This window comes from Rhodnius prolixus, unplaced genomic scaffold (assembly GCF_049639745.1).
Source record: "Rhodnius prolixus isolate KJV_2025 unplaced genomic scaffold, Rpr scaffold_8, whole genome shotgun sequence".
NCBI classification, from domain to species: domain Eukaryota; kingdom Metazoa; phylum Arthropoda; class Insecta; order Hemiptera; family Reduviidae; genus Rhodnius; species Rhodnius prolixus.
The window spans coordinates 11,586,769-11,612,778 of NW_027411593.1; the positions used below are offsets into that span (position 1 = coordinate 11,586,769).

General features: G+C 33.7%; 2 long non-coding RNA genes across 3 annotated transcripts in view; one reads left to right on the plus strand and one right to left on the minus strand.

The window, feature by feature from the left end:
* The window catches only part of LOC141450854 (uncharacterized), a 28,564-nt gene extending 4,118 nt beyond the window's left edge, over positions 1-24,446 (plus strand). The window contains exons 3-7 of one of the 2 annotated variants that reach the window (XR_012456360.1): positions 6,223-6,323; positions 6,396-6,537; positions 14,353-14,587; positions 16,900-17,173; positions 24,213-24,446. This is a non-coding gene — a long non-coding RNA (uncharacterized lncRNA). The remainder of the gene's footprint in view (positions 1-6,222; positions 6,324-6,395; positions 6,538-14,352; positions 14,588-16,899; positions 17,174-24,212) is intronic. The other variant, XR_012456359.1, reaches the window with a different exon arrangement.
* LOC141450857 (uncharacterized) overlaps positions 1-26,010 on the minus strand; it is an 89,056-nt gene that overhangs the window by 32,958 nt on the left and 30,088 nt on the right. The window lies entirely within an intron of this gene.

Below are 26,010 nucleotides of genomic sequence, written 5' to 3' on the forward strand. Positions count from 1 at the left end.
TGCTGAAAGAAGTTATCTCGTTGGTTGTAAAGGGTACACGATGTTCTGAGGTGACTTCTGTTCCACTGATAATATCAGAAATCTGGCAGATTGTCTCCCACCCTTTGTTCTTGCTCAGTACTTCTACCAGTTTTTAAGTTTGTGAAAAGGGATATCTGCTCTAACCAAAGCCCGACACAGATCTGTACTCAGAGTGGACTTACTTGATGATGGAGATGTAAGGAAGGCTTGATAGGACGTCCTCTCTTTCTTTCTGTTTTTATTCTCTATGTGCGATCCGGTGGCAATATGTTGGGTGACTTGGGAACGTTGAGAGCAAGAAACGCGCTTGTCACAAGCTGTGCAGTACAAAATGTCTCCATCACTTCGAAAAAGTTCTGCTGGAAACTCGCGAAGATATTTAGCAACCAGTTGTTTGTTTGAGGCCGATGTTCATGGCATTTCACCCAAAAAAGAATACACTAAGTGACCGAACGAAATGAATTGGACACTTCAACGAACGAGCTGAAAGAACAGACAACGTCAGACAACTTCAAAGAACTAACAAGTGCCCGTCACTGTTTAGCAGCATTCTGTGTAAATTACAATAACCATTGTACCCACTGTGATTCACAGCCCTACAGTCTGTGGTTCACAGTTCCTGTCAACCACCTCCCAATTATGAAATATGCCCAAAATGAGAAATATGAAAAAATATGTACATATTTTGATTAAATATGTAGAAATATTTATTTATTTTAATCAAATATGTATAAATATGCGATAACATCCAAATATGTGGAAATATGTGAAATAAAAGTAGACTCAAACGGCTTAAAAAGTGTCAGTACTCAGTATGAATACTTCTAGTTGAAAAACGTCTGTAAATTGCCTAGAAAAATATATGTAAATACATACGAATCCGTTCCCTAATCATAACCCTCTTCAAAAGCGCCCAAAGCAATGTCATATGTGTATTGTAACTCTTCAGCATATTTCATACAAAGCATTAAAACTGTCCGGTAGGACAGTTGTATAAGGGTTGACCATCAAAAACTGCACGAAAAAGCGTAACGTTGAAAAACACCCAACTTTGACAATTTTTTTCTCTTTTTCTATAAAAGATAAAATTCCCAAATTTTCTTTATAATATAGGGCAAACCCTCCTTTATAACTGTAATTTTTTTGCAACAACCCAGATCTAATAGGTTTCGAGAAAAAAGTTGCCAAAAATGAGCAAAAACGGCTTTTTCAAAAAATGTTCTTGTTCTTGTTCTTGTTCCTCTTCTTCTTCTTCTTCTTCTTCTTGTTACCTTTTTTGTAAACAACGTAGCGCCTAAACGCGTGAACCGATTTTCATGAATGAGGTGTCATTCGATTCGGAATTTTATGTAGATGTGCCTTTTGGGGGTCTCGATCCTGTACATGGAATGGGAGAGGAGTTAGCCCCCTTTATGTAAGGCCCCTCCAAAATTATTATTACTAATTACTCTGTAAATCTTGGCCCGATTTTGATAAAATTTGGTAGGATGATAGGGTTAGGGCTCCCCTACCTAACATTAAAGCGACGATCTGCTCTTACACTTGTTAAGGGGAAGTATAGCAATCGTTGCAAATTATCGACACGTGAACCGATTTGCATGAATGAAGGGTCATTCGAATCGAAATTTTGTACAGATTTGCACTTTAAAAGTCTCGACGCCGTGCCTCATAAGGAGGGGAGTTTGCCCCACCCAAATAAGGCCCTTTCTAAAATTATTATTACCAATATTTCTATAACGCTTAGTCCGATTGTGATAAAATTCAGCTCGAATAAGTGGTTAAAGCTCCTCTACGTTGCTGATGCTCTTGCACCTACTAAGAGGAAGTACTGCAATCATTTAAATTATCAATGAGTGAACCGATTTAAATCAATGAATTGTCGTTCGATTAAAAGATCTTTGCCTCTTTGCCTTTTAGGAAGAAGTACTGCAATCGTAGTTTATTTTTCTTACTCCTCTTAAAAGGAAGTACTGAAATCGCAGTTTAATTTTGCTATTTACGTACAAATACCTTCCTATGTTATTCAAAACGCTTTTTCAAAAAAATTGTTATTGAGGATGGTTTGGGGGAACGCAACTATAATCATTCTTTAAAAAGATCTCTCCATTGGTAGTTACGGTTCCGACTTAACACCTTATCAGATTATAATGGTAGAATTGTTTATTCCAAATTTTAAAAAAATCTGTAAAGAACATATGTAACTTTGTAAAATAAACAAAAAGGAAAATCTACCCAAAAGGTACAAAAATCTCCTTAACAAAAACTTACAGTTTAAAATGTTAAGTATAAGGGTTGATTAAACGCCAAAAGGTACACAAATCAGCGAGTACTCAACATTTCATTAATTCTTCATTAATAGTTAAGTAATTCTACTGCATTAATTTTCATTAACAAGTTATTTTTTAGAATTTATTAGATGTCACAGACCCTTATGCTGGCCACTTCATTTATAATATTTTTTTGCTATAATTATGATAAATCACATAAATATGTACATGCATGTTAAAGTAGAAAAAGACAAAGAGTAGGCTACTGTCTTGAATTCGTCTTACCGAAATATTCGTGAGCACAAATAACACACAGTTAATAACAAGTAGATTATTCAACAACAATTATTCATTTCTCAATTGTAATTTAATTTAGTCCCCCTAATTTTACTTGTGGTAAAATACTGGAATAATTAGCTGTCCTAAAAATATGCATATCTTATTTACTTTATATTACATATATACAACATTGTGGGATGAATACCTAGATTGAGAATGTAATTGAAGAAAACTATATTATTTGCGATAAAGCCAGATAATTATTACCTATTATTATAAACGTTTGACTACTACATAAAATAACAATTACTTTAATCAAAGAATGAACTTAAACCGACGATTTTTATTTAAAAATAAAAATAAATAAATAAAATAAACAAAATCATTGATGTAAGTTTTTTATAAAAAAAAGTTTTGAATTTTTTAGCCTCATAATTTTTTTTTATTTTTTATAACGTTTTTCTTTTTAACCTGTAATTAATAGTTTCATTATTATAGATATCTAGATATTACAGTCAATCTACAGTGCTACTTGAACATATATTTTGTAGACGAAAATGGCCAGCATAAGGGTCTGTGACATCTAATAAATTCTAAAAAATAACTTATTAATGAAAATTAATGCAGTAGAATTACTTAACTATTAATGAAGAATTAATGAAATGTTGAGTACTCGCTGATTTGTGTACCTTTTGGCGTTTAATCAACCCTTATACTTAACATTTTAAACTGTAAGTTTTTGTTAAGGAGATATTACTTACGTATAACACGAACAGGACTAAAAATCGATCCCTGCTGAACTCCACTTTCTTTTTATTATTTGTATTATTCTTCTTTTTAAATGCGCTTTTACTACAATTTTGGCAAGCGCATGCAAAAGAAGAGCAAGTTTCGTGGAACCACTTCCGGCATATTATGCATTCCAACCAATCTTTTTTTTCTGGTCTTGTTGTAGCTTTCCCCATATCCTGTACATTCAGTTTCATCGATTTCTAAAATGGCATCTCTTTCCTCTTCAAATTCGATTCCGATTTCTTTCAGAATTGTCTCTTTGGGGATGGTATTTCTTGTTGGTTTGGATTTCTTTGCAACTCTGTTTTTCACAACAGCAATGTGCTCGAGAGAAGTTAATAAAGTGACAACAGACTTGGCTCGTTTTCTTGCAGAGACGACAGTTTTGGGTGTGGGGTTAATTACGATCTCAAATTTTCTTTAGTATAATTTCCGCGGTTAGTGTTCTGTCTTTTATGCTGAGTTGGCATGTTGAATTGGAAACCGAGCATAACTGTAACAGAAAAAAAGTAAAAATAATTGACCATCTATCCCTACTGTTTGATGGCCATCTGTCCCGAATGCTAGAGAGAGATGGCCAACATGATAAACATAACTCAACGCGTACTTTTGGATAGTTTTAGAAGTTAGGATTCATTAATGTATACTGTACTTCCCTAATATGTAAAAAAACAACACTAAAATTTCGACTAAATGCATTCGCTGCAGCACGCAGTATGCAACTATCATAAAATTTTTTGTTGACACGATAATGTTTTTATTCTCTGAGTTAATTAATAATGCTTTGACGCAGACCAAAATGAACTCACCGTAGTCAGACATGAAGATTCATCACTGGAGAGGTCACACAGCGCCGTCGGACGACATTTCGGTTAAATTTCGGCTGTTGGCCATCTCACCCGACTTTACCCTAATCTATTTCAACAATCTGAGAACTTTCCACAAGATACAGTATTGACTACAACAAAATTTTTAGTAAAAACTCCTAGTTAGTGGAGAAAGTTTTATTTATTTTTCCGCAGCCTCATACATATAAATAAATTCTTGAATTTCTATTTTCTTCAACTCTTCTTTCTTAATTGAAAACTTTACTGGTATTACAACTTTTTCTCTCTTCTTATATTTTCCTTAAGCCTTTCCCTCATCTGATTTGAGTCAGTTTTCCTATCCAGACCTTTTCTTATTATAATCAGCCATCTCGTTGTGCCTTCTCATGCCCCTTGCCCAGAGCGTGAGCGAGAGAGAGAGAGAGATAATATAAACTTTTTTTCTTTTCTTTCTCTTGGGCCCCATTTTGGGTTTAGCTTCTAAACAGGACCCAGACACAAATACAGGGTGGTAGAAATGTCAGGGACACATCAACTCAACCACTTTTCTTTCCTTTATTTTTATCCTGTAGGAAAACTTTCATAATGAAGACATTCTCTGGACTTCGTGGCTTATCCTTTCTTTAGAGAAGGAATAGTAAAATATTTACTAAAAATAATAAGATCTGGATTTTTTCTTGTTTCGCCATCTCCTAAAAATTTGAAAAGAAATTTTAATAATTTTGTTTTGAAATATGTGAGTAAGTAAATTAAAAATTGTGTAGAATTTTATAACTATTTCTAAGAGGTACATTCACAGTTCGTTAAATTAGAAATTTCTTTTTAAGATTTAACAGCAAACGGTTAGGATGACGTTGATGTAGATATTTTCTTGTGAGAGATAGATCAGTATTACTTACAAATAATTTATCTCTTATTCCTCTACACTTCCTTAAAAGTAGTCTTCATAGTCTCAGGTGCCCTGGACGGAGGTGGAAGCTCATATTTTACTAGAGAAACAATTTTTTCTAACAAATAAAACGTAGGTCTCTCACTTGAGAGTTTAAATAGACTCGAGTAGTTATAAATTCCCGAAGACATGAGACAGTACCTACAAAACGTAGTCCAAAACAATTCTGATCACAATGTCGCGTATCCACTTATCATCGTTTATCTTGAAAGTCATTCTCTTTATAAGTGGGTTGACTGTTGTTTCATCAAGTAAGGTGACTTGCTTCCTTAATGGAAGAACCTTTCCAGGGATAATTTTTACCAAAAAGACAGGCAGATAGGCCAAATAGAATCACCGGAACATACTTCAACGTCCTTTTTTTTTGGGCTACAATGATTTGAGAATCAAAAATTGTTTTAATAGCAAAGATGTATTAGTTCTCTTATTAAAAGGCAATAGATTATTCGATTTGTTCGCAAAAATCTCTTAAGAGCTGCTCAAGATTCTCATACAAGTAATATCCGAGGACAAAAACACCAGAATATCAAATGAGCAAAAGGCAGACTGCAACTAGTAGTTCATAATATATTTTAAAATGAGTAACGTAAATTATGTTGGAAAAGAAACAACTAATTTACTTAATTAAACATTATTCCAAAATTGTCTGATAGAAACAAAAGTTATATTTCATTTGTTGGAAACTTTAAAAGAACACACTAAAATTTAATGAGGCGAGAATGGTAACAGACTTACGAAATTGTTTCTTTGTATTCAGTTTCTATTTTGATGAATCAGTTTCCAAAAATATTTCATACCTGAACAAAAAATTGGGTTTATTGACAAGATATTCGAACAACCTCGTTTCTTAAAGTGCTGGGCATGACCTAGCGTGTCTTCTTAAAGAAACGTTACTAATTGGAATCTAATTAATTGCATGCCTTAAAATACTATCAATCCAAAAGGACAAAGTTATTTGAACTGAACTAATTCTGTCTTGATCAATGCATTTATTTCAAAAAAAAAAAGAAAAGTCGATCCTAATTTAGCTTTACACTATCTACCGATGCATTTTAAGTTGCCCTTCTAATTGAGAATTTTGTTTCAGATACTAGTGGCCTATCTAATACTTTGCAAGAAGGACCTCCTAATTGTAATTTGTAATTACTGCTGTCTGTGAAGAAAAAATTAAAACTATAGTTTCTCCAGGTAATTCATTATTATTTTATACTCGTATTATTTTCATTATTTCATTGGCTAAAGGTTACTGTGGTATTGAAGGTTCTATCATTGGGATAAGGATATTTGAGAATGGTTGATTTCAGTACTAGAATATCTATGAACCTTAACTTTATCAAAAATTATTCAATTAGCTTAATCCATCCAACCAAAATGAACCTTAGGATTAGAGGTTGGTGTAAAGGTACGTTTAGTTATATATTTCTTTCTAGTTATATGTATATAGATATGCTTAGCAAATATACCAGGAATTATGTCGTAAAAGAAAAGATTTCCATAAATCTTGTTTTTTTTTTTCCTGGATAAAAAGGGTAAAGTTAAGATAGAGATAGAGGGAGTAGATGTTGGTTTGAGATGGTCTGAAGAGGGATGGCAACGCCGGGGACAAGAGATGAGCGTAAGTAAAGGGCATCCTCCAGTGTAGCTGTGCTGCTCCCATTTCGAAGTTAGTAAAAGGCAAGTGGCAAAGTAGAGAATAGAAGAGAGAAAAGCAAGCTAACCCACACCGGTATGGAAATGATGAATCTGCATTTCCCAGGACGACGACAGCGCCTCATAGGCCAGTGTACACAGGCGTTGTTACTATGCCTTCGATATGTGTACTTACTTCACAGAGTGTGTCGTCTCTAGATCCACTAAACCATGCTTACAGCATAAATCACTCTTCTCCTTATATACAGATTCACATACTAAGACATTTATTATGTTGAATAATGTATTAGATGATATATTGGCATGAAAGATAATACAATCTATTGATAAATTTATGTATGTATGTATTTCTACAGTTATAAATATGCCATTTGAGAGTTCTTCAATTGAATTTTATTCGAGTAAAATTCGAATAATAATATCTGGTGAGAAACTTTTGTTAGTAACTATGTTACGTACATAGAAAATGTTTAACTTTGTTACGATATAAGTTTGCCGTTCCCAAACTTAGCTTAGTAAGCTCCTGAGGAAAAAGAAAAAACTTATGCACTTTTTTTTTTACTATATACTTTCCCCGTAATTCATAAATAGTAACATCCTTTATTTTTTCATTCACATTCCGCAACACACCACTTTTCCGTAAATAAGGCATCCCTATTCACGTATCGTAGAAGCAATATTAAATAAAATCCTAATAACAACTTGGAGATTGTGCTACAGAACACAATCGCAATCAGTAGAGACGGTCACTTATTGAGCAGACACGTTCTTAACTAAAAAGAAAAAAAAATGTAGCACAACATCTGTTTGTTTTTTTGTATCCTATTCCAGATTCTTGTAGGGATAAGTGGACTAATCCACTTTTTCAGGGATCTGTGAATATCCCAGCCAAATAACACGAAACAATGATATCATTTCTCTGGAGAGGGCTTTATTAGTTCTGGGGGAGATTACTGGGTCAGGATCAGAATTTTTTTTTTTTAAATTAGGTATGGATTACTTTTTTGGGATTGTTGTCCCGCAGTACAGATTTTTGTAGAAGATAGGTCCAAGTGTGTTGCCCAGAGAGAGCTCTTGCCATTGCAGAATTGGTTGGAGTTCAGAAAGCTCAACGGTCAGATGGGAGTGTAGGTAAAACGGGTTCTGAAGGAAATATTAAAGTTTATTGAGTAGTGTATTCGGTTTCCAGGGAAACACCCGTGAAGTATGATTATGAAGGATTGTTGGGTCAGAAATGGCAGCAAAGTAAATTTAAATAAAGGCCATTTAAATGTTTTGATTAAAAAAAAAAATCTTCTTTAAATTAAAAAGAATAATTTGTTGGCAAGTTTTAATTACAATATCGATTATTTGACAAAAGGCCATCTGTTCTGCTTGATAGAATAGAGGATAACGAACAGAAATAGATTATGTCTACAATGAGATTTAACTTACAATTAGTTATCTAATGATATGTCATAATCCATTGACATTATCCTGTATTTCAATGTAATTACTAATCCCTGATATTTCAAATCCATTTGAATGCTAGAAACAATAGGTTCCTTATTAGAGGCATGTACAACTGCGCAGAAATATCTCTTGTTAATTAATATCTTTATTATCTTATATTTTGAATTATTAACTTAATATTTTCCCTAATGCCCTCTAATTACTTTTTTTTTTTAAATTAAGTTCGTTACACTCAGTGCGCCATTATAAGCTTACATTATGGGATAATTTGTAATAATCTGGGCCATGAAATTAATGACAAAAGGATAAATTTACACCACGTCAAAAACTCACTGGAATACTTGCTAAATTCTCATTTCAAACTCAGTGTCATATGCTAGTTCTAGTTAGTGATCTGTTAGGAGAAGAGGATTCACTTAAGAAGTATTGATTCAATGATTGAATCGCCTTCAAATGTCCGCTTGTTGCTAAGGGCAGTTTGAGAAAGGGTCCTGTAACTGCAGCAGTAATTCATCTCAAGTTAGCTTACGGTAGACTTCATGAATTCCGACTTTTACAATGAGTTGTTGGTTGGAAAAAGATTAACTCAGTGGTAGGCGTACACTGGATTCATATGCGGAGATATCGGATTTTAATCGTTCTACTGGCCTTAAGATTCCCTTTTTACAGCTTACAGTCCAGTGATGGACAGGGTAATGATAGAACACTGTACGGAGGCCGACAATGTACTGAAGAAAGCTCCGGGCGCCAATGACCTTAGATATTAGTCGCGCTATAAATCAAAAAAGGTTAAATGGTATTTCCAATCCAACTAGACTCGGCCACAGCCTCAGAAATAATTTCAAGATCTTGTCGGCATAAAACGATCATTTATCTCACCTCTTCTGTAATCCAGCGCTACCTTTTGCACTTCTTCATGAGAAACTGAATAACTTAACTACAGTTGCAACTGAATTATGGAGTTTGCTAAGAAAGACAATTGGACGAGCACCAGGACATGGGTAAAATAGTTTTTAAAAAATAAAATCAGTCAATAAGGCGACCTTAACAGGCAATTCGAAAGAAAATTTCTCGAACGATTTCTTTTTTGACATTTTAAAACTGTGTCTACTTATTTTTAAAAAATCTTATCAATTTTATTTGTAATTCTATTCATGAAAATTGATTTTAAGAAGAGGTTCTTAGATATCATGCGTCTCTAAAAAGTTTTTTGTTTTTATCGTTATGTACTTGCAAACTAAACCAACTAAGTTAGTAAAAGTTCAGAGTATGAAGAAAATTATAGAAGTTTGTGGAGTAATTCATCAGATTTTTATTTTATCTTGTTTTCTATTAAGGACAAAGAACTGAAGTTAAATAGGAACATTTTATAAGAGTTTAATGCGTGTAAATCATAAAAATTGCAGAAATAAAAGTGGTCAGCCAATCACAAGTACTTATAAAAAAAGGAAAGTTTCCTATTGCTAAAAAGTTTAATGACGTGTGAATTGGTTAAAAGAGATAAGTAAGAAATGGTGCTTTGTGTCTTGAAAGTTGCGATTATTTATAGCTAGGACTTAACGGCGGGGGACTTAGAAGTGAGCATTGAAAACGAAAACAATATAATAAAGTCAGTAGTGTGCGTATGTATGTGTATAAGTCGTAGAGGCCGTCCAAAAGATAAGTTTGGTGTGAAGGGAGTTTGATGAATCAATGATGTGGACACAAGTTTCCACTCAGTTATAAACGGGACTCGATAGTTATGATGTGTACGGCTTTCTGATGGGTCCAAGTTTTGTCAAGATTTCAGTAGATGGAGAAGAAGAAATTGTAGAAGGAAATGGATCTATGGATTTCATCATGTGAACACACAGAGACAATCCAATCCTGACGTTGGATGGTAAGCGCAACAGTGTGATAGCGTGGAGAAATTCTATCTACAGCCTCCTCTAGTATGATGGGGCTTTTAGTTTTCTCTTTTGTTAGTTGTCTGTATTTTCTCTTCGCTCTGTCCCTTTCATAGCTCTGGCGGTTAGCTAGAAACTTGGGGAAACAAAGATCCGGAGATTGGTTTGTTCATTTTGTTTATTGTTTGCACCAATTCGTCCGCACGGAATAATATAACCTTCTCTCTCCCTCTCTATATTGAGTTCCTAAAGTAATGCATTATAGATGTATACAATACAGTCGTATGTGTTATATATATTGTATTCATTCTATAGAGAAAGAAAATATATATGGAATTCGTATAAATATATAAAAAGAGAAATCGGAAAGCGCTCTGTGAGTTGGAATGGAAGGCCTATGCTTTCCCGAGCTTGCAGAGGCGCCTGGGATGGAGCTCTATGGGACGCCATTCATATAATATTACAAATATTGTGTAAAAATGCGTATACATTATTATTGTAACTTCATTGACGTTATTGCTTTGAACTGGCCCAAATTATTCTAAAACAATGCGGACCGTAATCAGTAGGATTTTCTGAAAACGATTTCCCCCCCCCCCCTCTGCAAATCGTTGAGTCAAAGCCAATGGATCTAAAATGATCCGAGAATAAAATGAATTCCAGCTAACCGATCTTTTTTTTCTTTTTCTCCAGACTCCCTTCATCGTTAAGATGCTAAGCAGCGAATGAATGCAATGCTCTTTACGAGAAAAGTTGACCCTGGATTAGCCTTCTTAGTGTGTCCCACATATTTGAGAGAAGAGAGCCCTTAAGGCGTAGAAAGAACCTGGTCTATGTGTTGAAAAGTTCTAGGCCCATTGCACCGACGATGAGGGGGATGTTTTTGGCGGATAGCCCCATCTAGGGAGTACCATAATATAGTGAATGTGGGGCGGGTGTTGGTCTAGTGGTCAAGAGCATGGCTTCGTATGTGAGAGATTGCCAGATCGAATCCCGTGTGTGACCACTTTTTATTTGTCAGAAACCTAGTTCTAGTCTCTAGGTGGAAAGCGCGGCATAATAAAAATATATAATGACTGAAACTGGCAGTTATTTTTCCATCCTATTTTTACTAATAACGTAAATGTGAACTTTCTTATAAAAGATTTAAACGCAAATAGCCATCATAATAACAACACAAATTGAACGCTGGAAACAAAGAGAAAATAAATGAAGGAACAAATTAGAAAGTTATGAACCAAAAATATACATAAATATTAGTGCATCAATGGCCGCTTGAACTTAGAAAAGAGTTACAAGTTAAATCAAACATTCAATGTGTGATTGCGCACTTAAGAATTGTAAGAATGCCAAAACGGATAAAGAGAGAGAGAGAAAAAAAGCGTAAATTATCCGGATATTTTGAGAGGTAAATAATGGAAATCTGGAATGGTTAAAGTGTCTGTTATATAGAATATGATTTGTGGCTCATTTGGTGTAAGATGACGATAGAGCACAATACAATTACCTAGGAGAATCAGCTTTTAGGTCGGGTCATTTCACCAAGCGAACAGCAATCCCCCATTAGAAGTAAAGGAGATGAAATACATTGATTAATGCAACCACCCATTTAATGCGGTCGGAATTATGTTAGAAGATGTTACTCTTCAGTTAGATACGTGGATGGTAAAGCGAGAGAGAGGGAATCTAGATTTTGGTTATTTAGTGGTAGAGAACTAGACACTGTAAATAACCACGTTCTGCTGGGAAATTGAATAGCCATTTTGGCAGCCAATAGCCACTTTACCTTCCAAATATGAACTAACCAATTCTATCTTAGATTTCACTCTATTAAAATCTAAACCAAGATTTCATTGATTTTTGGTTTTAGATGAAATATTTTTGGTTGTGAAAATAAGAAATGCTTCATGAAACTAATTCAATTTTACTAGTTTTGCTGACTTTTCTTTAAAGATTACTTGCTCATTGCACTTTAGATGTACAAATTTTATTTATAAAAATGTTCCAGAAAAATTCGTTTAAGGCCCTTCTGGAAAAGGGCGTGGTTTCGCCTCTGTACCGGGCTTTTTATTGGCTATTTATCAGCGTAATGTTGGTCCTATCACATCGTGTACACTTCAAAAGAAAAATTATAAACGAGGATGGTATCAGTACAGAGAAATTTAGAAGCATTATGCTAATTTTTTCCAATTTTTTATCAAATTATTAACTATCTTACACTAGTGCGGAAGCTCACATTACTATCATCATTTTACTAATTAAATATAGTAACTATATGCGGGATTCGAACTGGGGTCTTCCAGTTACTTGTCCCTAACTTATAACCACTACTCCAAACCTGTACAGGAATTTAGATGTTCCTTCCAACTTTCTAATTATTTTTTAGTGACGTGTACTATTTATTTATTTTGAAGTTCAATATCCTAAAACTGTTGATTTTATTGATGGGAATGATCCAAATATGAGATTGCAATGCATCGAGTACGATATTCGAGTCTACTCCTGCAGGTTTTTCCTCCTTTTTCCCCTGCATTCCAATCCTCCTCACCTAACTTTTCTCTTACTTAACTTAGTTAAGAAGGTTGAAATGTTTTATACATTTATACTTAGATACTTATTTTATGTATATATATTTATTATAATAAATATTTATTCTATTCTAGTCGAGTCTACATTAAATTAAAGGAATAGAGAGAAGTAGGAGGCATGTCACAATGTATGCAATAAAATTCTTATTACGTAACGGACTTATTGCATAATTTTATTGTGTAATTTGTTACATAAAAAGTAAACTTTCGAAGCTTTGCCGTTCTTCTCCTAGTTTTGTTTCTGTCATTCGCATCCACCTGAATATGCTGATATTCTGGTCTGCTGATCTTAGCCTGGTACTGATGTATGAGTACTGATTTACTGATCCCGTAATAATTTCCCCAATATTGATGCTTTAGAGAATCGAATCCAGTACCATAATCACCTCAGCTTTGTTACTTTAATCTGTCGGCTACCTTAGAGCAAAATTTGAATACTAAAAGAACATTATTAATGATTGTTCAGTATTGTTCATCTTTTTAGGTGACTGATTCATTAATCCAAGGAAAAAAGATTATTGCTCAGTAATTTTCAGTCATATTTTTTTTTTTGCCAAGTTTTCGAACTAAGGACTTTAATTATGTTAATGCTAATGCATGATTGTTTGAAATGATGAAATTATCAATGCAATTAAATAATTTAGACACAGAATAATGTTTTGAAACTGGTGGACTGAGAAGTCATAAATCTTTGTAGTAATTACTACAAGGAGTTGGTTGAATAAATTTTAGAATAAGCTGCTAAACAAAAAGTGTTAAAACTTTAGAAAATGAAATGCTACTTTCAGTGACTTAGAGTGGATAAGTTCTGGTGCGCCAAAAAAAAAAAAGATAAAATAAAGAAAAGCAGGAAGATATTTTTTCATTTAGGATTAATAAAGTTTGTTTAGAAAGGCAATCTGTTTCCAGACCAAAACCTTAAGGATTTTACACCACATGTACACCACAGACATAAGTATTTGTCCAAGTGTGAAGAAGTTGAAGACTTTTGCAATAATGCAAAGGACGAAGGATATCTTTCACCCTTGTGTAAGAAGTCTCTTTGGTAATTTATACTAGCTACGCCTAAAGACGGATGTGTTAGTTTCAACAAGCAACCGTGAATAAAGATGCTGACAGTCGAACTCAGTCCGATAAATCTTGTGTCAGTGTTCCGTGGTGGTAGTTAGGAAGAAGACAAGAGCAAACTATCCCCCATATCTGGGATCTCTCTTGGATGAAGATGTTAGAAGCGAGAGAGAGAATTGGAAGGAGCTAAGAGATGGAAGGATATCAGGAAGGGAAGAAGTTGGAGAAGGATGGCTTTGCAACCCTGGACCGTCCATCCTAAGGAAGATCACTTATCTCAACTTACTTCTCTTTCCGACCAAACACTATCTCTATTGTACATTAGACTTACTGCCTCTCCAGTGTTGGTGGAACTTAACTTTAACCTCATATTAACTTAGCTCTGCATTATGCACCACCAGAATAAAACTTCACAACTATGATGAACTGTATCCACAGAAATTTAACAGTATTCCAAATTAGTAAAATTAACCTTGAAAATCTCTTATTTCGTTTGTGATACCTAAATAATTTATTATTTTCTGATTTTTAAATCACTTTTATTATTAATTTTGTCTCTTTATTTACTTTTAGGCACGTCAACAACATATGAGGACGTTAGCGCCCGGAACTTTTTTCTGTGTAATGCCGGCCACCTAACAGTGTTCTTTCGTTGTAGACAACACTGTCCATGACCAGACAGTGAGCTGTAAGATGCTCCTTGGCAGTAGAAAATCTAACTTATCTTCTCTAATCACTTACCTCGCATCGTGATCATCACGCCTCAAAAGCAGAGTTCTGGAACCGGTGCCCATTTTTTGGGTAAAAGGTGAGTCGGATTTTTTTTTTTTTTGTAATAGAAGATTAATTTAACTGTTAAATTTAAACAGAAAAATATTTTCATTTTCACGGTACGGTAATACCAGACTTCGACATTATTATCACCGAAAATGAGGTTAGTTCCGCAGTACTGGATAATATCGTTGATTTTTATCAATCATAGCTCGCATGTTTATGTGGGACTCTTTGAACAACAGTTAACCTTGTGCGATTCTTGAACTTAATCTCCATTAGCGACTTATTTAGAATCAAAAAATAAAAAATTTAAAAGACGATAAACAATTCTTTCTAGGCTACTTGACACGCTAGAAACATTCACTAGAAAACAAATAAATTCTCCACCGCATTGTTGATAAAACCATTTTATTCATAAGGATGCAAGATTTAGGGTTGAACTAAACATTCCATCTCTTAACGTATTCAATCCTTCCAGTCTTTCTAGTGCTTATAGAAAAATTAACATCGCTCGGGTTTACGTGGTAACGTTATCACTTCATGCTGACCCCAGATTTTCATTTGTACTATAACTGTTAAAAATCGTTAAAAGAAATCTATAATTCCAATCATCCTAACCAGTTCATTCACACACTCTCTACCTTCAATATTCCAAATAATCCTCAAAAAGAAAGAATCCTCTCAAATCGTTTTTTCTGACATAAAATTGCAGAATTTTAACACTCATTGGAAATTATAGTTGACATAAGGGAAATAATTCAATGCATAAATAGATGGCTACAAAATATTAATCGAGAACAATAAAATTTCACTCACTCCAATTATTTGAACATGCTGAACAAGTAATGCAAAGTAGATTGCACTTTACCCAGAAAATATTACAGTTCACCCGCTGTAGGTCACCCCAAGTTCGGTTACAAACGACCTTTCCCTGGTCAGAGGTAAATATATCACTTAGACACGAAAGCCAACAACCATTCACTGTGTGATTAGTGAAAACTGGTGCCGTATCTGATAGTGAAAGATGATTGTACAATTCTGTTAAATATTAACTGCAAGTACGCTACAAATAGATGACAGTGGAAAGGTCGACTGTGTATCGTTGCTATTCCTCCACTATTTCATGGGTCAAGCAGCGTCATTAATTGGCGCAAGAGTAAATGCAATTTATGAGCTGCAGTTAGTAAATTCATTCTCTCCATACATCTCATGTCTCTCATTGTTTGTGCTGGTTATGGCCGCACCATTTCTCTTCTAAATTTGGTAACACTAATGTTGAACATCCATTTTTCTTGGCCCAAATAATCACTATTAATTATTATACTAACCCAAAATAAATCATTGTAATTTGTTACATTTTTGTTTTTCAAAAATACAACAAAATATTGGGCAGCTTTACCCTATTTCATAGATGCGCAATAAAAAGAGAGTGAAATTTGTAAATATGCAGAATACTGCATCAGGAATGCATTCAACTCAACACTGGCCCTCCGACAAATTTCACATAAGGCAAGATCTTACCGTGTCTCTCAGTCGAATAACTTACTTTCCCCTCGAATAACTATTTATTAAACGCATTTTACCCATCACAGAACCTCTAAATATTATTCCTGATTACCAATTTGGTTACCGCTCTCAACACAAAGGCCCAGTTTAGGGTGGGGAGTGCCATTTACTAGATAGCTGGGAACGCAAAAAATGTTTCGGCTGAATACTCAGTGTTGAAAATTTTTCCCCAACAAAAGAAATTGTGAATCAAAAAATAAAAATTAATTTCTAAAGACTCTTTCTAAAGAAAGAAAAAAAAAAGTACCCATACAAAGTAAAGTTATTAAAAGACTTATTTGCAAAGCATTTTTAAAATCAATAAGTATCGTTGTAGCAAATATTAGCAATGTATTTGTGGTATAAAGTGACGTAGATATCGTAGACAGAAATAAAACAACCCACATTCTTTTATAAACAATTTTTTGTTTTAATACTTTTTTTAGCGACATTGACCAACTTTGTAAACATGGACCTATTCAAACATTTCTTTCTGTGCTTATATTTTTTATAATATTTTTATCGGGAAAACAAAAATAAATAAAACAGATAAAAAATGAATATTATTATTAAAAATTATAATAAAAAATAAACTTTATAACGCTCTCATTCTCTTTATTAAGTTTCTATGAAAATAATCTTCTGAATCGCTTATTACTATGATAGCATTCGATATCAATACATATATCAATTGTTGCTCCAATGCCAACTTAATTTTTTTAGTACAATCCCTATTTTGTTATTTATTCCATGTTCAGATTTCATTGTAAAAAGCGTAAACCCTACTGTTTTTCTGTTTAGGTTGGTGCCATGATGTTGGATCTCGAGCCAGCCACATCGTGAAAGCCTATCACTAAAAACGGGGGCTGATTGGTTTACGCATATTAAACACCAGTTCGCCTCCTAAAGAGTGAAATTTTACGAGTAATCATGCACTTCATGGACAGTCACTGCCGGCCGAGAGAGTGGAACTGAACATGTTAGATGCTTTGATGTCGTTTCGACTATAAAAACGAGTGTGTACAGAAGGTTATAAACATATCTGTTGATTTTTAAATACAGCTTAAACTAACAGGTACAGTAAAGACACCAAAAAAGTAGTAAAAATTATTAATTATTTTTAGAGCGTAAGTTTTCTATAATAATAAGAGCATAAGATTAGGGTTACACAATTTTGAATACAAAATTATAATTAATTCTAAATATATAAAAGTTCCATTCAAAGGTATAAGTTACAAGAAATAAACAATCCAAAAACAACTTTGTGTTAATGGAATTGTTCAATTACGCAATTGTAAATCCTGGAATGCAGACTGAAAGAAAGAGAGCAAAAGTCAGAGAGGGTATTAGAGAGATGGTCCAGACAGACTTTAATTGGATCAGTCTAAACATTGTACGCTGACCCTTCACTGGAACGACTTAATTACGTTTAGTAAATCGGAATCAGTTCGTTTTGGTAGCAATCAGATGTCAACAATAGTAGTTCAAATACCAATCGTTGGGGCAAAATGTTGTTTATATAAAAAGAATTTTAAGGTAAATATAGCAACTTAATGATAACGGCCTACACAAATACCTGAAGGCAATGTGGGTGGTGCAAAACACTTGAAGCAGTAACATCCTCTTGGTTGACTTCATGTTTAATTTATCTTGCTTAATGGGAGTAGACATCAAAGAAAACAGCCACTTTGTAAATTACTGCTAATTGGTAATCAAAACTGGAGACCACTTGACAATATTGTCCCAATTTATTTGCCCTATTTAAAGAAAACTAAAAATGATAAAACGTACTCGAAAATCAAAACTTCAGTTTTTTTCCAACTCAAAATTAAAGTAGATTTTCTCATATTTATAAAATCTCGCATTATTATTAATAATACTAAATTTGCCAAAAAGAACTTTAAGTATATGTATGAAGACGTTACAGCCTCAAAAAGCAGCTTATTCTAACGACCTTAACAAGAAAATTACACTGCGGTTTTTCATATAGATGGGATGTGCTTCATTGAGGATTTAGGAAGGATCCGTTAATTCCAGTAACCAAGTTGATTCAAATTATTGATCCTCGTAGTCATACTACGAAAATGAAAAAGGAATAATTTTGATTCATTTATCAGCTTGATCGAATGTGATCGCCGAAAAAGAATCATTCCAGATCCAAGCTGAAAAAGTGTATCCTTGATGTCAATTCTCACTAGAAGCGATTAAAGATAAAAATTAAAGAAACAATGTTTGGATAAACGTTCAATGTAACTTATGTGCTTAATACTAAATGGATGATTGGATGAATTTAAGCCCAAGATACAAACTGTCTAGGTAATCTGTCTTGCACCCTGAATCAGTAAACGTTCAGATTTGGAGAAATCAAATAAATAGATTCCGAGGGATATCATGCTGAGGCATAGGAACATTCGTCTCGAAGTTGAGGAACTTAGTGCAAGCTATCAATAATGTACATTTCAAAAAAAGAAAAGCTCGTCAACTTTTAAAGCCCGCAAAAGTTCATGGCTACAGGCTTTTCTTAATATCACTCCTAAAAGTTTAATAAACTCTGAAGTTAGCTCTTTGATATTTAACAAATGATATTTAGCTCCAAATAAATTATTTGTAACCCGATGTACCAGTTTATACTTTGCGACTGCTGTGTAAAGTTTAAAATAATAATATCGTTAAATACTGTTTTGGGAGTTTGCTACCATCTCTTTACCTACTTTCAACAAAGTGAAAATGTAAACATCTGGAGTAGAGATAGGCAAAACGAGTTAAGTAAGTGTAAATTTAAGAAGTTTTATACTGAAAGTAAGTTTGAAGGAATTAACGTAAGTAGGTGTGCACAAGTTGTAAGGAATAGAGAAGTTTACATCTAGGTTATACACTTCACCATGTTAGAAAGGGTGTCCAGTTTTCCCTTATGCTACATGAATTATTTAATGATGTATGTTTTGGCTAGTGGAAGCAAACATTTCGTATTAACTCCTAAAAAAACAGTTTTAATAAATACTTCATCTCTTTCAACAACCTGTTTTGGAATCTGTACACAATTTTAGATATTCCAACGAAGGAATATTTAAAAAAATAATGAATTCATCAAGATTCAGATTATCGAGAACGTATTGCTGAAAGTTACTGATTATATTCGTTTCGCAATCAGTAGATGAATATCAACCATTCTAGTGTTGTTCGACTGATAAAAACTTTTTAATCTGATACTCTCCTTCTCATATGCAACCCTCAGGGGGTTTCAATATGTCTATGAAAAAAATAGGAGTTGTCTTTCCCTGGCCAAGTCACTGTTCTTAGTAGAAATCATTTCATTCTAGGTCCTCTTTCGTTCTCTTAATTCATTTTCGAACATTTTTCATTTTTACAATATTTCGGGAATGTTGTCCTTTACAATAGTAAAATAATTACTTGTTAATAATTAATTATTGCATTACTGGTCACCTAAAGTGGGTTTTGTTATGTCTGCCCTACACTTCATTGGAAAGAGGTAAATTACAATAAATCATGTAGTAGAAGGAATTTGATTAAATGATAGCGTGAGATTAGAAATAAATGTAAACTATCTGATTAAGAAACTAGAAATATGTTTTCGTACTCGGAACTCAGAAGATTCTAAAAGTGTACTTCGAAAATTTGGCATAATCACACATTCTTCTTAAGAGGAAAATGAAAAAGAGAAAAAACACGGGTAGTATACTTACAAGCTAGAGGTACATTTTGTAAAACAATATGAGAACAGCTGCTCATTCTATCGGTAAATAGTTAAAACTATCTACCACCATTCAATAATTTCGAGACAAAATATATCTCTCGACAGTTCAGCGATAAAAATTGCATAAATATAAACTATTACCTTAAAAGTACTTAACGAAAACAAGAAAAAAAGATGTGAAAACTGAAGAGGTAAAATTTGGAATGAAACAAGCAAGTAATAAAGCGTGCCTCTTTTAAGGAGAAACAGTAAAACTGTTTATAAGTAATAAATCAGTTAACGCATAATGGCTGAACTGAAGCCAGTTATAGGAACGACCTGGACAAGGCTGCACAGTGAAGAATACAACGTTTTATTTCATGTAAGCTATAAATTGAAATTACTTTTACGTCTGTGACGCAGCTACAGAGGGTGAGTTTTAGTTGAAAATTTATTCAAGTGAATATACCACTGACACCTGAAAAATATTAATTTGTTTTCTTTTTCTTTTTTTTTTAATTCAAAAAGTAGAAAAAGAAAAGTGGCAAAAACTATTACAAGACCTCGTAAAAGTTGTACCTTCACGTACTGTCTTGAACAAAAGTTTTTCCCATTAATCCCTCTGGAAGGTATTCTTATTTTACTCAGTGAGACGTGTTTGCTTCAACATTGCCAGATAATTCTTACTAAGATAAACCCCTTCCTTTTAAATTTCATTCTACAAATCATATCATAAAAGGGAAGAAGGTATGCCTATGAAAAGTGTACACTAATTTAACTTATCTGGTTCTTTTTTTTAACACCTTCTTAATCTGTTGTTTATAATAATAATAAAGATTGGACTTCACAGACAGAGCTGCTGCGAGGGCTAAAGACACTGTATACGAAAATATATTTCAGCATCCTCTACATTAAGTTTAAAATCGAGGAATTAATAAAAAAATACTTTTATAGAAATAAGTGTTTTATTTTATTTTTTTATACAATTAGAGGTTTATACATTTTAGAGTAATATGACAAATACATTAAAAGTGGAACATTGGGCAGAGAAAATGATGTTATATTTTTATAAATAGCTATCCCTTATTTTATTACATACGTTTTTTCAAAAACGGGAAAGCAGTATAAATATTAATTGTTCGGTGGTGACGGGCGATGGCGATTCCTTTTGGCCTCTCTTTTTTCCCCTAGCTCTTCAGGCTTTGGCCACACCTGATGCTCTACCGTGTTTGTTGCGTTCCTTAAGATTGCTCAGGGCAGTCGGTGCATGAAGATTATTCGTCATTCTTGTCTACGATTAGCTCTTCGCTCCTAGAACAAGTTCTAACTTGTAACTTAGACTGCCTCTTCTCTGCTAGATAGCGCGCCTTATGGTTTCACCATTTTGGCTACTCTTGTGCGTCCTGCCAGCTTCGACAGTTCTTTACATGCCGATCTTAGTGTTCAGTCGGTTGATTTCCTGTTAAATGCTTTAAAAAAGTTTTTTCTTCTTCTTTCATTTCTCTGATCGTTTCCTAATCTCCGAAATTAAAAATATAAGTATATATGTTTAAATTAGCTCAATTCCCAGAAAGCGTTTCACTCTATATTCGTTATCGAACCCGATTGCAGTTTAACGATGAAAATATCTTATCACGAAGTACAACTTTACAGGACGATGTTTTTTCTTCACTTTTTTCTGAGATGTGCTTGAAAATGATTCCAATAGTAAGCTATATTCATCATCTGCTTAGATGTATTTGTTGCTAAGGTTTACAAAAAAAAAACAATATTGCTAAAGTGGCTTGTCCATTTTTCGTAATGAAATTTAAAATAAATATATTTTCCTTTCATACAAACAGATTTTTTATGTATGTGTATATATATATAAAACAGTTTTTCTTGTTTTGTGGGAGTAAATACAATAGATTAATCATCAGGCTAGAGGCCTAACATACTTACTGTTTGAGATCATTTTTTATTTTCCTCGCTTCTTCAACATTCCATCTTAGATGTGTCCGTATGGGCTCGGATTTTTATGAATGTTTATAGATGTATGTAATAGGAGAAAGCATTACTCATTCAGAAGATCCAAACAGATCCTCGAGGTGTTCAGTCCATTTCCCTAAGTTCCACGACCCATGGAAGCAGAGGAAATTGCTTTTACTGATTTATAGAGCCAAGTCAAACCGTTTCATTTATGTAACAGTGTTCAAATGGATTAAAAAAATATTTACGAACGTTATCTCACCCATGCAATGTTTCAATTTTTTTAATAAAATAGCAAATAGAATTTTTAAAGTCAACTCGACACTTTGGTAGATGAATCTATTGCGTGTCATATTTAGGTCGCAGGCACTCATATATGATTAGTTTTTGTTTTTAAATGATATCTTCGGCAATTGTCGTCCATCTAACCATTCAAGATATGTTTTCTGTAATTCCTAAAAAGACAACGTGATCCTATATGCATAGGCGTCTGGATACATCTCTTCTAGATTGATCCAAGTGTTTAAAGCGCCTTTGTCAACATATAGCAATCATAACCCTTAGGGAATGCCTCCCATGGAAGGTTCTAGTTTTCCATTCAACTAATCTTCTTCCTATACAATTCTGTGGTTTATTCATCCAAAAAGGTGAATCGCTGAACTTGGGAGAAGTGATACATATATCGGAACTACAAATGTCCAGCTGCAAAGGTGATACTACGTTCCAGGAAGCACAGCCAAAGTTCTCTAATCCGAGAATTTTGAGTAGATGTTTTATATCTATCAGTCCTCTTCCATCCTCCTTAAATCGCAGCATTATCCTAACAGACATAGGATGGCTTTCACTAGATTTCTGTTAAATTTGGTCACTGTTCACAGCAGCATGTCTTGTCAAATATTAGTAGGTGACCATTCAGTTAATGACTTCAATTCTGTCCTCCTTCTTAAATTAAAACTGTTCCAGTTCACTTACTTGCTCCTATGTTCAACATTCGGCGTTTATTCTGTTTTTCTTCTTTTATCTTTTTTTATTTTTATTTTTTTCTTACGCTTGTATTCTTACATCTGCACCAATTTTAACATTTTACTAAGTTACTTGTTGTAAAGATGCATGCACAAAGATAAGTTTCAAAGATCTTTGTCTAATGTAGGTGAGTTATCGTAAAACTACCTTGATCGCTTTTAACCTGTTAACCAATACAACAGTAATCAACTCTACAAAGTTCTTTAAATCAATCCTAGTCCTTAAAACAATCTTCAAGGAATCCTCAGGTTTAACTTAGTGAATAAATGTTTTCAATTTGGTGCAAACTTTTCAGTACATTTCATGTTTCATTCTTTGATTCTGACATCCCTCTATAGCTGTGAGAGACATGTGGCACAGAATTGAGAAGAAAGTATCTTCGCGGACTCTTCAGCTTTCTCATTGCCTACTAACAACTCTTGGCTAGAAAACGTATCTAATAACCGAATTGTGAATATTTTTGTTATTATCAAGTTGAGATTTTGTAATATTGACCAGCTTTTAAAATAGATTTGGCGATGATCTGAGGGTGTTATAGATTCAGTATTTCTTCCTCTGGCACTAGACCTCTAAATCTTCGTTGAATGATGGCATCGCATTCCGTTAGGTATATTTGAATCTGTTCCAACTCATAAAAGAATATCAAGTTATAATCACACTCAAAGTATAGCTTTTTCAGAGCTTTCTCCATCGATAATGCGTCATGAGAATCAATCAACATATCCAACTTTTACAATGGTCCAGATCGATCTTCACCTGTCTTAAAACTAAGGGTTCGGTTCTAGGGATTCCAAAGGTTTAGTCGGCTTTTTAAATCTTGGCCCCCAAACTGTGGTGACTCCGTTACTTTCATTGTCCATATCGTAATTTAAGTTAACAGATTTGTCTAGCTTATTAATTGATATACCTTTAATATTAATTTAGTTTACAAGCCCAAAAAATTAAAACTATTAATTAAAAGTTCCCCGAAAACTGATGATAATTGAACCCCAATAATTGTAGAAGCGAGAAAGTATCGCCCAATTTCTTCAGATTAATGTTGACTCTATAAAACGAAAGGCAATAGTAAACGGCGTTACCCATAGGTTTACTTAAGTCGGTGACTTATATTAGCTCAGCTGAAACAATACTAGGAAAATCTGGTAGACAACTTTCACAGCTAACGTTACAAGAAAATAAGAGAATGTTAGAGTATACAACCGACTTTGTGGCCTGGCGTCTACTCTCCCTTACTAGGATGAACCACAAGCAAATATTAGATTTCAGTTCCTCCGAGCAACACTCTTTGGATAAACATCCTTTATTAAACAATTTATACATTGGCGAAAATTGTAACTTATTCACTCAGATCAATTATTTTATTCCAAAAACTTGTATCATTAATTTTAATTGGATGATAATTAATTAAACGTGAGTCTTTTTTTTTCAGGATTCACTAACGAGACTACACTTTCCGGATTGGCTAGAATATTCTTCAGGAATGTTGACTAATACAAAGCAGACTAATTTTGCACTAGCGAGATTACAATTAGATACCTCTAGTGTAAGAAAAGAAAAATTACTCTTATTATTTGAAAATGCACAAATTATAATTACAATGTAATCGAAATATCCAATGTAAATACAATAAATTAAATTAACTCCAAACTTCAGTATGTTAAAAGTAGTTGCCTAATTTTCCCTTTACATATGTATATGTTAAAAGTTCTACGCATTATTTTACCTCAATATTTTTTATTATCATTATTATTTTAGTATTCATTTATTAAAACTTTAATGACAAGACCCAATCAACCAAATTTTTATTGAGACTGTATACCCTCTATTGCCATGTGTGTTGAGAAAATAACCATATATTTGTGAAGTACTAACTTTTAAATTTTAAATTAATTCATTATAAAATCTATATTTTACCGATGAGATACTTTTTTTTATTTATTTTATTGAAGACTTAATATGCAAAATCCCTAAGTTAGCGAGTGACAGCTACTAAAACGAAAATAACTGACACAAAAAGTATAGCAGTCCATACATACGCTGCTATACTCCTCTGTACGCAGTCACAAATCAGTCATTTTTCTGTGGATCCCGGGTCACACTGGGATAAGTAACAATGAAGCCGCTGACAGGGCTGCTAAAGATGCCACGTTACTGAACGATAAGTATGAAATTATTCTGCCCTCAGACTGGAAAAGTTTTCTTAGACCAAAAATTATGTCCCAGTGGATAAGAGACTGGGAATTAGTTCCTCTAACTAACAAATTGAGGAATATAAAGTCAACACCAATGAAGTGGGTAACATCATGTCGAAACACTCGCCGTGAGGAGGTGGTGTTAGCCAGGTTGAGGATTGGCCACACGCTATTTACCCATGGTTACATCTTCAAAAGAGAAGAACCACCTATTTGCTCTGAGTGTAATAACGTCCTTTTAACTGTACGCCATATCCTGGTTGAATGCCCCAAGTATTCCAGAGCTAGGCAAAAGTGTAACATTTCCTCACAAATGGAAGAAGTATTGAAGGACGATGAAAACAGCGTACAAAACACTCTGCGATTTCTGAAGGATATTAATGTTTTTAATTCAATGTAACAATAGACACTTTACTACGCGAGGTCACTTTTAAAATACAAACTTATAGAAATCGGTATTTTACAAAAGTTAGGTAGCAGTAAAAATAACAGTAGTATTTGATAATAGTAACAATTTAGGAAGGAGTAGGTTAGGCAGTGTGAATGTGTGTGTGAAAGAGGTGTAGGAGGGCCAATGCCGGGGCAGGGGTGGCAAACTTTTGTCTTCTTGTCTCGCAGGACGTCTTCCTGCACTTTCTCGAGAGCCACTGCTTTCTAGGACGGGTGGGTCTGTGTCGGGATTGGCACCCTGGCACGCGTATGAATGGGCTGCGTAAATGTAAATAGATTTAGGATTGTAAATGAGTGAGAGGAATATAGAGTACTCCACTCAATGTATATATAGGAGTATGACTATTAGGATGAACGTATTTATTAGGATGAATGTATTTATTAGGATGATTGTATTTATTAGAATGATTGTATTTATTAGACGAATGTGATTAATAAGATGAGTATATGAGTGTACATGTAAATGTGTAAATGGGTTTTTTTAAAATTTAGGTTAGATCTCTATGGGGTGCGAGGAATATTGAGTACTCCACCCCAACATTAGTTGGTTAGGTTAGAAGAAAATAGGAGTTAGGCCAACCGTTA